This window comes from Arvicanthis niloticus, chromosome 23 (assembly GCF_011762505.2).
Source record: "Arvicanthis niloticus isolate mArvNil1 chromosome 23, mArvNil1.pat.X, whole genome shotgun sequence".
Lineage (NCBI taxonomy): Eukaryota > Metazoa > Chordata > Mammalia > Rodentia > Muridae > Arvicanthis > Arvicanthis niloticus.
The window spans coordinates 45,498,189-45,511,800 of NC_133430.1; the positions used below are offsets into that span (position 1 = coordinate 45,498,189).

General features: G+C 42.0%; 1 long non-coding RNA gene across 3 annotated transcripts in view; it reads left to right on the top strand.

Annotated features, from left to right (window-relative positions):
* Nucleotides 1–202: 202 nt before the first annotated feature.
* Nucleotides 203–13,612, top strand: part of LOC143437136 (uncharacterized) — a 33,243-nt gene continuing 19,833 nt past the window's right edge. The window contains exons 1-2 of one of the 3 annotated variants that reach the window (XR_013106787.1): nucleotides 203–496; nucleotides 614–762. This is a non-coding gene — a long non-coding RNA (uncharacterized LOC143437136). The remainder of the gene's footprint in view (nucleotides 497–613; nucleotides 763–13,612) is intronic. The other 2 variants (XR_013106789.1, XR_013106788.1) reach the window with 2 other exon arrangements.

A 13,612-nucleotide genomic window follows, 5' to 3' on the forward strand; every position in this document is an offset into this window, starting at 1 on the left:
ATCTCCCCCCTCCCTTCTTCCTCTCTCCCCTCTTCCTCCAAGGAAACCATACTGTCTTCAGATTGTGAACACACAGCTCCCACCCATTCCAACAGGAATCGTGAGCGTGGTGGCATGGCACAGCCGGAGTGTGACCCTCCTTTTAGTAATCGGAGCTACAGCATAGGAATGGAATTTGCAGTTAACAGAAGGAGTCCTGTGTTCCAGCCATCTGGTCAGGAATCCCCTCACAACACCAGTTGTTTGTTAGCAAAGTCCTTAAGTTGTGGCCCAGCCGCCCATCTATCTGTGCTACCACATAAGAAACAAAAGCCCTTCTCCTCGGCATCCTGCATTATCTGGCTGCTTTGCTCTTTTGAGGCTCAGGAGGTCAGAGGACCTCAGCAGAAGTGGAGCTGCAGAGCTCAGAACGGGAGGACATGAAGCTGGCCGGCTCCGGCAAGCAGCCTCCCTCCTGCTTTCTGTTCTCACTCAGGATATGTGAAGAACAATACAGGTGATATGGTGGTCAACAAGAGGCGACAAGGGGTGGGAGAGCATGTGAAAACTATTCAGAGGTTTCGAAGACCAAATCCATCCTTTATTCTGATTTGATTTGCTTTGCTCCATCTAGGCTAACTTAATAGCTCCAGTTTCCTTGGGTCCAAGGATTCCAGAAGGTGACCGAGTAATACAGAGGCTTGGTTATTTACTCATCAGCATTCACGCAGTCAGATGTTTTCATGCTTGGCTCAGGCATGGGCTCGGAAGAGAAAGAACCAGGTAAAAACAATACTGTGGCAGTGGCTCTGCTGCCCTGGTGTTGTCGCAGGGAGGGGGAATTCTTGAAACTGAGTCTTAAAAATAAGCACGCACGACAGACTGGTGATGGTTTGTCTAATTCATTAGTACGTTTCCACTCATCAAAATCCCTCCAGAAAAAAAAATTGGCATCACCACAAAAATATGGCACTAATCTACTTTTTAGAGCCTCTCATTTCAAGAAAATGAAACAACAATTCCAAAAGTTATGACTGTTTCGCTGAAATTAATATGTCATCTTGCATTGTTCAAACCATTTTTGAACATAAAAGTAATGCATAGTTCCTATAGACAATTTGGGGGATAGAAGAAAAAATAAATGAAAAAAAGACATGAACAGGAATACAGTTTTCAGAGAAAACAAATTGTATTCTGGTGCTTGCTGTTTGTTTTTGATTAATAGATGTCTGTTTTGGATTGTTTTGTATATAACTAGGTCTCATGGACATATTTCATAGCCTTGCATTTTTTCACTTAACATTTCTACTAGGCAACCCCCACTTTCGGTTTTGTCTTTGTTATGGCTCCCCTCCCTCTACTCCTGCCAGTCCCTTCCAGCTCCCCTTCCATCTGGATTCAGCTGATCCCATCTCTGGTTAGAAAACAAACAGGCTTCTGAAGGATAATGAAAAATAAAATAAGATAGAAGAAGACCCAACACGTTGGAACAGGACAAAACAAACAGGAGGAAACAGACCAAGAGAAGGTTCAGAAGACACAAAGATCCATTTGATCACACGCTCAGGAATCCCATAAAAATGCTAAACTGGAAATCATAATGTATATGCAAAGGACCTGTAGGGTAAAAAGAAAGAAAATTATAAAGAAAATTAAAATTAAAGCAGGGAGGTGGTGGTGCACATCTGTAATCCCAGCACTCAGGAAGCAAAGGCAGGTGGATCTCTGAGTCGAAGGGCTAGCCTGGTCTACAGAGTGAGTTCCAGGACAGCCAGGGATACACAGAGAAACCCTGTCTCAAAAAAACAAAACAAACAAACAAAAAAGGAAAACAATAAAATTTAAAATAAAACATAAGATTTTTTTTTTTTTTAAAAAAGCAGCCCTGGTGCAGCATCCCGAGACAAGGAATTTCTTAAGATATGGTTGAGTTCATTTTCTGTTGGCTATTTGTACTGGGTATGCAGCCTATCCTTAAGAGTAGTTTGTTTCTCCAGTGAGACTCCCTTGAAGGAATCTACCTTTTCATTTGCAAATGGTTACCAATTGGATATGGCTTCCAGTTAAGGATGGAAGTGTCTGCTTCTTTCCACTTCTAGGACCCCATCTGATGCAGACCTAATCAGGCCCTGTGCATGCTACTTCAGTCTTTATAAGTTCATTTGTGTATAGATTTTGTTGATTTAGAAGTCTGTGTTTTCTTGGTGCCTTTCATCTCCGCTGGCTCTTATACTTTTCCCACCTCCCCTTTTTAGGGGTTACCTGACCCTTAAGAGGAGGGTTGAGTGTTCCAGGTCTCTAGCATTCTGGGTAATGTCTGTCTGTGGGTTTCTGTATTTGTTCCCATCTTCTACAGGAGGAAGCTTCCCTGGCTGTGGCTGAGCAAGGCACTGATCTATGAGTACAACAGAATGCCATAAGGAATCGTTTTATTGCTACATCCTTTTAGTAGAATAGCAATATTTGGCTTTTACTAGAGATCCCTGGGATATCTAGTCTCAGGTTCTTGGGCACCCAAGCAGTGTCAAGTATGGGCTCCATCTCAAAGAGTCAGCCTTAAGTTAAATCAAATGTTGGTTGGTTACTTCCACAGGCTTTGTGCCACTATTGCCCGAGCGTGTCTTGCAGGCAGGACACCACTGTAAATTCAGCAGTTTGTGGCATTTCTTCATTGGTAACATACTAACCACCTTCCTGCACCAACGACTTTAGCACATAGGGGTGAAGGCTCTATGTAGTCACCAGCTTCTCGGTGTTCCGTGAGTTGTGTGGGTGTTGTCTTCAGCAACAGAGCCTTGCTGTCGGTTATAGAGAACAACCTGTAATCTTGGCAACATATTGAGTTGTTTGGTGATTCCCATGAGACCTCTTTGGCCAACAACTCTATTAGAAGTAACACAATCCAGGTACTGGAAGCTTCATTTGGTAACAGTAGATGTCCAGTTGGGGCTCTATCTCCCCCATTGTTTGGCACTTCCATATAGATCACTTTCACAAATGACATATATTCTAGGAAGCTTCTACTGTATTAGGTTTCCATACTAACCATCAAACAGTGCTTAATTTTAGCTGTCTCTCCCCATATTCCATCCCTTCTCCCCCTTCTTCACTCCCCCTCCCCATCATCTATCTATAACTATCTATTTCCCTCTCCTTGGGAAATATGTCAGTCCCACCTAGTCTCTTACTCTAATAGCTAACCTCTGTGGTCCTAACAAGGTGTGGCTTCATTATCATTGGCTTATCCGCATCTGAGTGAATACATACCATATTAGGTTTTCTGGATCTGGCTTACCTCACTCTGGATTTTTTTTCTAGTCCCATTCACTTACATGAGAATTTCATAAATTTTTTTTGACAGCTGAATAATACTCCATTATTTAAATGTGCCACATTTCTTTATCCATTCACCTGTTGATGGGCATCTAGGCCGTTTTCAGTTTCTGGCTATTATGGATAGAGTGGAAGTGACCATGGTTGAACAAATGTCTCTGTGGTTGGATGAAGCATTCTTTGAGTATATACCCAAGAGTGATATAGATGGATCTTGAGATAGATCAATTCCCATCTTCCTGAGGAGTCACCATACTTATTTCCATAGAAGTTGTACAAGTTTGCAGTCCTACCAGCGATGGATGAGTGTTCCCCTTTCTCCACATATTCACCAACATGAGCTGTCACTTGCTTTATTGATCTATTGATCTTAGCCAATCTGATGGGTGTAAGATAAAATCTCAAGGTAATTTTGATTTGCATTTTCCTGATGACTAAGGATGCTGAACACTTCTCTAAGTGTTTCTCATCGAGTTGAGATTCCTCTTTTGAGAATTCAATGTTTAGATCTATACCACATTTCAGATATTTTATGTATCGGAAAACTAATAATATGCAATTATTTTATAATTGCAATAATATGCAATAATATAATATGCAATATGCACTAATAATATGCAATATGCACTAATAATATGCAATTATTTTATATAAGAAGGAAAGTTTTAGTACAAGGGGTAGGACTAACACTATTTCAGAATACAGAAAGGCTTTCCCAGGAAATGGTAGCTGGTTACTTCTTCTTCTTATTTTTTTTTTTTTTTTTTTTTTTTTTTTTTTTTTTTACTTTTGACTCACCTTTGCCAGTGACATTTTATTTGTAAAACAAGATAAATATGTCAATTGCATACAAAACATTACAAATTAGGTTCATAAGAGAAAAAATCAGCTCAGAATTTAAAACAAAAAAAAATAACATGGAATAACAGTAATGTAAACATTTTCCACCAGTTTAGGTGAAATCTTGATATATAAAAAGAAACCTAAGCGTGGCAGAGTGGCACAAGCATTTTATTCCAGCACTTGGGAGGCAGAGGCAGGTAGATCTCTGTGAGTTCAAGCCCAGTGTCTACTACATAGTTAGTTCTAAGAAAGCCATAGATTTATAATGAGATCCTGATTAAAAACAAACAAAACAAAGATAAAAAACTAAGAAAACAAAACAAATGCATATCCCAATGCATGCTGAAAACAGCCGGTTTTCACCATAAATCTCATTTATAATATAAGAAGCCACTGAATGGAAGACTATCCCAGTAGCTTTGGAGATGGCTTTGAACCCTGTACATTCAAGTGAACCATTATAGTTCATCATGGTATTGGGTAGTTTTCCAGGAGAGTAGCCCAAAACAACAAGGAGGTAGATAAGTTGTGTCCAAATTCTTAAAAAATCATGGGAAAACACTAAAGGACACCAAGAGCATAGGACACCTACTAATCTCTTGGTTAGAGAAGAAACAGAGGGTGTCAAGAATTTACCACTTGGATTTCTAGGAATCTTTAGGGTCCTCGGGAAGAGTCCTTTAGGTCAGCAAGACTTTTATTCCGACAACAGGCGACTAAGTGCCTTGCATCTAGGGGTAGAGGAGCCCCTCACTCCTAGGATATCAAGGATTTGTGCAGGGCAGTTCATTCATTGAACAGTCCCTTCCAGGCCTTGCAAGGGGCCCGTGGAGAGCATGGAGAGCGTGGCGGACGCTCCTCTTAGGGACTCCGGGGAGGAGATGGAGGCAGAGGCTGCAGTGGTGAGCCAGGGAAGGGTCCCAGCAGGTAGCTGTCCAGTTCATAAATGAACCTCGGAGAATATCGCTCTGCTCCAGTGGAAGGCACCAGAAAATATGGCTCTGGGACGCAATCCTGAGACGTAGGGCTGGGCACTCCTGTGATAGAGGAAAGGCTCCCAGTGGCCTGACCAGCTGGAGGCCTATCCCAGGGCGCCAGGAAGTCCAAGTCTGCATCCTCATCACAGATATCCTCTTGGTAGAAGTACTCACAGAAGGTTTCTTGCTGCAGGCCGACGAGATGATCCTGGGGCTGGTTACCTTCTTTTGACACATGTCTGGCCATGGTTCTGATTTCTTCATTTAAACACTTTGTCAGCTTGGCATTGGGATACATTCCTCTGCTAACACTGTTTGGAGAGTAAAATGTGTGGAGTCATAAGAAATGTCATTCTTTTTTGAAATAACAGTGGTGTAGAAGATAGCGAGAATTCCAAAGCACTCAGCCTAAGACTCATAATTTCCAAGAATATTTGTTGGCCTTTCTCTCATTTTTTTCTGAGTGTGTTCCCATCCTTGTCCTGTTACTGTACCTGTTACCCTTTGCTTGTGACCACAGCTACTGTACACACCACACCCTTCACCCTGCCACAGCTGGGTACCAGCACTAAGTGGCTAAGGCTAAATTGGGTGATTTGCCTATTCTGCTGTGCTGAGCTTCAGCCTATTTTAGCAGTACCATTCAACAGCATCACAGAGCAGCCTCAGATTCCACTCTTCACCTGCCTCCTTAAGATGTTCCTTTTCTTCTCTTCCCTATTGTGTGACATAGGAAGCTGTTCATGACAGAAACTGGGGGTTCTTGAGGCACCCACCATCTTTCCCATTCATGGCACTACCTTGGCAAGCTTCCTCGCAAATATATCTCTAGTCTATGTAGTTCATACCCTCACCCCACTCCCATCTAGAATTCTGTCATCTCCTCCCTGAACTGTTGCAATCATTAATTCACCTTAGTTCCCCTCCTCCACTCTATCCTAATCCTTTATTCATGCAGGTGTCAGAAGACTTTCTTAAAATAGAAATTTCATCATTTCACACTTCCTTTTCAAACCCTAGGGTGACATTTGGGACAAATCTCTAACCTGGGCTACAAGGCCCATGTGGTCTACCCGATGATAACTTCATAGCTTCATGTCTGGTTGCTTTAAAAGACACATCTGAAATGCTTGCTGGGCACACAATGAGCTTTAATCTCCTTTGGTGCCCATGCATTTCTCCCTCAGTAGGGAGCACATGGTGGACGGTGTGTCCCCACTGTCAGCTGCTTTCTTCTTGCTATAGTTTTGGTCTCAAGTGTTCCCATGAATGGCACTCTGGTGACATGTTGGGACCTTTGAGAGGTGGGGTCTTGTGGGAAGTCCTTGGATCTCTGGGTGAAGGGAATCCTGTGACCCCAGGGTTTTCTTCTTTTGCCTCTTCCTGGTCACAGGTGAGCAATGTTGTTCTGTTATGTGCTTCCACTGTGTTGTGCTTCATTACCTAAGGGCAAAGGAAAACAGAAACTGGGCCTGGAGCTCTGGGTCTATAAACTCAGATAACCTCCTCTACTTATGAACTATTTACCCCAAGTATTTTGCTCAAGTGTCAGAAGTAACTACCACAGAAAACTGCTACCATGACAGTAGAGTTGTTATATCTGACCACATGGCGACAGTAATAGAGTTGGTTTATGAGAAGCATCTGGAGAAATTGGGGGAAGGCGGCTAGAAAAAGCAATTTTGGTGGAGACAGAAGACCTGACTGTTGATAGAAATATGACAGTAGAGGTCACACCAAGGAGAGCTCAGGTGGAAATGGGGAGCCTTTGGTAATTGGACTAAAGGCATTCCTTTTCACACCCTGGAGAATGATGGGGAAGTGGTGTGCTCAGACTCTGATATGCCATGGGAGGCCAAGTTTAAATGTAATGAAATAATTTATCCTATGGAGAAAATTTCAAGGCAACATAGTAGCCAGGCCACAGCATGAACACTACTGGATACCGTTAGCTCCTTTATAGTGAGAATCTGTGGCAGGAGGGAGTAGGTGGGTAAGGTTAGTAGAACACGGCATTTTTCAGAGGCCTGTATGTGAAAGTGTGACCGTGGAGGGTTGGCAGGTACAGGTAAGCGCTTTCCATCAAAATCATAGTGGGCATGTCTGGGATCCATTTTAGGAATCGCATGACCACATCATCTATGATGGGTAGAGGTGTAGAAATGGCATCTTTTTCATAAACTTTCTCTAAGTAGATTCGTGCCTGTAATCCCAGTACTCAGGAGGCTGAGATAGAAAGAGAGTGAGTTCAAGGTCATCCGTGCTAAAGAGCTCATTTATCCACCCTGTTCCTCTATTCTGTAAGCTACTCAGCACAGACCTTTAACTGTTCTGCTGATTAATGAATAGGCATCTTCTAGCAATGTCACTGAGCAAACAGATCCTTGACAAACCTCTAAGGAAGGAAGGAAGGAAGGAAGGAAGGAAGGAAGGAAGGAAGGAAGGAAGGAAGGACTGTTTTACTTAATACCAAACTTCCTCCAACCCTGTGAAATGACATACTAAACATATTTGCAAAAGAAACAGGGACATATTTTTGCTAGATCACCCTAATTGATATTGAGTATTCAGGCCAGTATTTATTTTTATGGTTATCACCATAGACCTTTCTATGGAAGACAGTAAATCATATTTTAAGTGGGTGCCTAGATCAGCTCATTTTATCTGAATTATCAAAATTGCTGAGATTCCTGTAAAACTCCTGCATAGAATGTGTTCTTTGTCTGCACAGAGTGCAGTGTGTCTGTGGTTCTGAAGGACAGAGACCTGTAACACACCCATTAAAGACAAGCCTAAGTGTTTTGTTAGCTCCAGCTGCTGAAAAGGCCAAAATCAAATACATGTAAAATGGCGCCATAAATCAAGCCCACACCTTTATTGCAGTTCTAAAGGAGAGGCATCAACATATCAGGAGATCCATTATATAGAATACCTTTCAGTAAATTGTATAATCCTAAGGGTTCTTTGTTTTAATGGGAGTGAAACGTTTCCAGAGAACATTCCAGAAAGTTCATGTTGAGCTGTCCTCTACTTGACTCCAAGCACTGTCTGAGTGGCTTGCTTTCAGCTCCACATCTCTTGCTAACTATCTCCATTTTCCCATTTTACTTTATTTTAGTCCTCACTTTCATATTTGTGGCTGTAATTTATCTCTCCCTCTATAGTCCTTGCTCCCGGCAAACAAAAGTCCATGCCTTTTTTTCTATGTTTGCCTCCTGTGCTGAATAGTTTTATGCCAGGTTGACCCAAACTAAAGTCCTCTAAGAAGGAAATATTAGTTTAGAAAATGCCTCCATAAGATCAAGTTGTTGGCAAGCCTGTAGAGCATTAGTGATTGATGCAGAAGAGCCTAGCCCACTGTAGGTGGTGCCTTCCCTGGGATGGTGGTCTTGGGTTCTGTAAGAAAGCAGACTGAGCAAGCCATAAGAAGCACGCCAGAAAGCAGCACCCCTCCCTGGCTTCCACATCAGCTCCTGTCTTTAGGTTCTTGCCCTGTTTGAGTTCCTGTCCTGACTTCCTTCAGTGATGGACTACAATGTAGAAGTATAAACCAGCTAAACCCTTTCCTCCCCAGGTTGCTTTTGGTCATGGTGTTTCACTGCAGCAATAGTAACCCTAACTAAGACACATCCTTAGTGCAACCATCAGAATAGCAAAGCTACACATTGGGAATAAAGCTTTCAGTTTCAGGATGGGCATTTTCTTCTCAACCAGTGTGTCTAGTGTGCATTAGAAGAGGAGACTTGTTCATTGTTTTTTCTCAAGGACTCAGGTTGAGACTTCATTCTGACACCTTCTTCCCCAATCAAAATAGCAGTGGGAAGGAAATGTCACAAACAACATGCAAGTCACATGGCTATTTTTTGACAGGGGCAAATGCAAGAATGATGTGTATACTCAGAGAGGAAGCAGGAACACATGTGCACTGCATCAATGGGTCAATTCAGTTCTCTGCTTGCCCTGGGATCCTGCAACAGTTGACTGTTAGCATCTCTAAAAATTCCAGGCTAGCGTGGTTGGGATGAGGTGAAAGGTACTTGAGTTACTGAGTGCACCCCAGGTCTGTTTGTGGATCTCCACAGTTGTTTTACTGAAGTTGTGGGCTAAAGATGATGGAGGTGTGGGTTGAAAATGAGGGCAGTATCAGTACAATGTATTTGTACTTCCAAATTTCAGCTTCTCCTCCAAAATCTGGAAAAGAAGGCAGTCAAGAGAGAGTATGTTAAATAAAGTATTAATGTGAACACCTGCTTTTATGCAGAAACAGCTACCCTTGGTTTTCCACCCTGACCCAGTCAACGGTTCTGCCAATTATTTGAATGACTACAGATGTTGACACATTAAAAACATTAGTGGACTATGTGAACCTGAAACTGAGTTGTTGGCATGTGTAATTTAGTTGATGGGATTATGACCCAAAGCTGGAGTCATGGGTTGGAATAATGAATTCACTCTAAATGATCAGTGTGCAGTATTTGGATCTAAAGGTAAATTGCACAATCTTGGGGTGGTAGAACTTCCAATAACAGCATGTATAAAAGTTCTCCAAGTTTCTCTGTTGTCAACAGTGGGATATAGCAACCAACTAAGTTAAAGAAATGTCAGTCTGTTCATATGAGAACCTGCTGTGGGGCATGGCATGGAGCTCTGGACTTTCTCCAGCAATTTGCAAAGCTATGAGCTCAGTTTGGTGTGTTACTTGAGGTATCTAGTCAGAAGAGCCGGGCCAGAGAAGAATGATAGGATTGTTAATAGAACACGAGCATTCAAGAAGCAGGTGGAGAGGCTGAATTAATGTAACTCAGAGGATAGAGAACAGACTGGGGAAATGTGGAGTGGGCTGTGGAGTACAGTCTTTGGATACCCAGAGCTATGGGGTACAGGAGGAATAAATTTGTGTTGAAGAAGGCAGAACAGGAAAAAAGATATAGGGATGCTGACTTTAACTCATAGTGGAGAAGAGAATCTGGTGAAAGTTAAGTCTCTTGTAGAGTTTGTCAAAAAGGGAGTTTGCAAGTATAAAAAGTAGATTTAGCAATGCTCCCAGTTTATCCAAGATTCAGGGAATTTTATAAGACTTGGGATTTTGAGTAATTAAACCAGAATAACCCCAGGTAGACCTGTATAAACTGTCTGATCAAAAATTTGCTTTAATTGCCCTACTTTCTGAGAGCTGCTATGATTTCTAAAAAGAAAGAAATTCTTTTCCCTAGAAAAGTCTCAGACAAAGATATAATTTACAGACAGCATTTTTGGCTCCAATCCAGGCTAATTTAATCACACAGGACTTTTTTAATGCTCCTTAAGTGCTTGTCCCAAATCTGTGTCTGAGCTGGGAGGTCATTGCTGGTGGAATCATTACCTCCAATTGTATCAAACAATCAGGTGAACATTTCCCTGCTAAAGTCATTCATTAGCATTAACAAGTTTAAAAAAAAAAAACCAAACTGCTGTACTTTTCATAAGAAGTCACAATGGATGATGTCTTGATTGTTCAAATTGCTGTTCTAAAGAGGAGGTAGACCTGAGAGCTGTTGGTCAAATGGTTCTGTCACTGAAGTTTCATGTGGATTGTGCAGAACTAAAGAACTCTTTGTGCTCAACATGTCCTTTGGAAACTCAGTCATTCTCTTTTAATCACTCATTGTATTTGTAACTCTGGAATGAACTCACTAAACCAAACTGCAACCCTGAAGGTCTGCTCATTCTTTGAGGCTCACAGTTTGTGTATTTAGAACAAGGCCTTCACAGGGAGGCTTTGTCCCTTGGAGTTCTTCCTGGTGGTGTGACACCTTCCCTTTCTAGTGGCTGAACCTTAGGGAAACCGTGAGATACTTCCGAGGTTTGCCAACTTCCTCAAGCCTTTCCCATAACACATTTGATAAAGCTATGTGAATAGAGTCCTTTGAAAAGAAAAGAGTAACTGGTTGTGTAATCTAGCTTGCCATAGCTTAAAAAACAAATACAAGGGAAAGCCGGTGGGTTGGCAGAGTGGGTAGGGCTGCTCACCCACAGACTCTCTCTCTCTCTCTCTCTCTCTCTCTCTCTCTCTCTCTCTCACACACACACACACACACACACACACACACACAGAGAGAGAGAGAGAGAGAGAGAGAGAGAGAGAGAGAGAGAGGAAGAGAGAAAGAGAGAGAGAGAAGTACACAAAATGAATAAATAAAAGGTTTTGTTTTTTTTTTTTTAAATCTCCAAGATACCCAATTTAGAGTCAAGAAAGACCTATTTAGGCTTATGGTTTCAAACCACAGAAGAATATGGCGCATCCCTTAAGAAGACATACTTATCATTGGATCTACAACCTCCCTCACAGTGCTCACAAACATTGCTCTGGAACATGAGACTGAACACAACCATTCAAACTGATTTACAAAAGAAGCTAGAAATGAGAATATTTTAGTGCATACTGAACTTTTCATCCAAAATCCCTTTGAAACTTATTATCAACCCAGTGTAAATATTGGAAATTCATTGTTCAAATTCAGAAAGCTTCACCAAAGATAAATAGCATGTATTCCCAACCATGATAATAAACCTTATTTTATCTTGCAAAATTCCAATCCTGTTTTAACTCTCCTGTGGACAGCTGTCCTTTTTCTGGATTTGCATCTGAAATTGTCAAAGGGATAAAGGTGGAGTCCCTCTTGGTGAACGACTGCTTACTTCTCTCAGTATTTCATCTCTCCCACATTCACGATCTCACATCATTCATAAAGAAGGAATATGAATTGATGTCCTCACCATTTCTCATGATTGGGATGAAGGTGGTTAGTCATAGAATGGAAATCTATCATCTAGGGAGAAGGTACAAACTAGAATTGAGAACTATGTGCTTCTGGTTGTAAAAGAACATGAAGAGACTCAACATGTGGGAACTATGCTCCATAGCCAGAAACAGAAGAAGATAATCAGAGCCTGGCAGATTGAAAAGATTTCAAGGCTCTGTGGCAGATAAGACATAAGCACACTTTATTCAGTCTTGGCACAGGCTGCCACATAGAAGGCTAGGCAAACAGAAAATCTGTCAGGCACACAAGCACATGCCAGAACACATAAACATGAGCAGGCAAGGATACTCATGTAGACTGGCACGAAACACATAGGTGGGTGGCTTACAGGTCTACCAACTGACACACACACACACACACACACACACACACACACACACACACACACACACCAGACACACACACACACACACACACACACACACACACACACGTAGACTGGTAAGGACAAACACTAAGCTTCCGACCTCAAGGTCATATTAATATGATACGCACACAAAATCGGCATTCTGAATGAAATAGTTACATAATAGATTACATCATTTCTTACTTTTGGGTTCCCTGGCATCTAATATCAGCCATTCTTGCTGAGTAATAAGGTAATAAGATTTATACTGCCTATCAGGAAATTCCTCTTCATGAGTACCCAGGGCTTTACTGAGCTCAGATATCCTCATCTTGCTGTTCAGTGATTTTTTTTCTACCTCTGCTGGGTTCTCCTCTAAGCTGTTCTGCCTTTGGCCTACATCCCTCCAACATCTGTAGCTCACCCCATGCCTCCGTTTCCTTGTCTCATTATGAACCCTTCAATCAGTTGTTTTATTCAAACTTGGGCAAAAGAAAAGTTATCCCTGCACAGCCAAACTCGTTATTATTTTTATAAAACCTTTCCCATTAAATAGCATAAAGGAAGACAGTTATGAGTTTGTTATGTTGGAAGCAACAGCCACCAAACTGCTGTTTGGTTTGTAACATTTTCCTTCATGGCTTCCTCAAAGTGACTAAGGTTCACTGCTGATGCCATCTCATCTTTTTCTTTGTTAAGAGTTTTGTCTGTCTTCCAGCATAAACCCCAAAGCAAGGGCACACTGCTTTTGGCTTTTCACTCACCCACAAAGTCAGTGCAGGTGTTATGCCTAAATTTCAGGATCCCCAGAAGAGCTCAAAGAATTGCCAATGAGATGTAGTGAGACAGAGTTTTTTAATAAATGTGAACCTGGTTCAGTTCACAATCCGTTCCCACTGCATAGAGCAGGATTGTGATACCGCATCTAGGGGCTTAGGGAATTTACACACATGGAGATCCTGGGGTTTCAGGGTTACATGACAAGGGAAATCATAAGGGAAGCCATTTTTTAAATGCAATACCAGCTGTTTAGGTGGCAGGCAGGGTCACACAATTGAGGAGGGAAGCTCTTTTGGCCTTTATGGTGCTATAGGGACTAGTGGTTTCACAAACTGGTCTCAGCTATCTGGGAACACTTGATTGCCCCAAAATATGGCGCTTATCTCGCTAAGAATGTGTGTTTTTTTGCTTTTCCCAAGGACAGGGGCCACCTACACTGGGGAGTGTTTAACTATCCATCGGAGAGGTTGCCAGCCTCAGTGACATGGGGCTGGGAGTTGTGGCTGTTTATCTGTTCTCAGGCTGGCATTTGCCGCCCTCGCCCTTGGAGG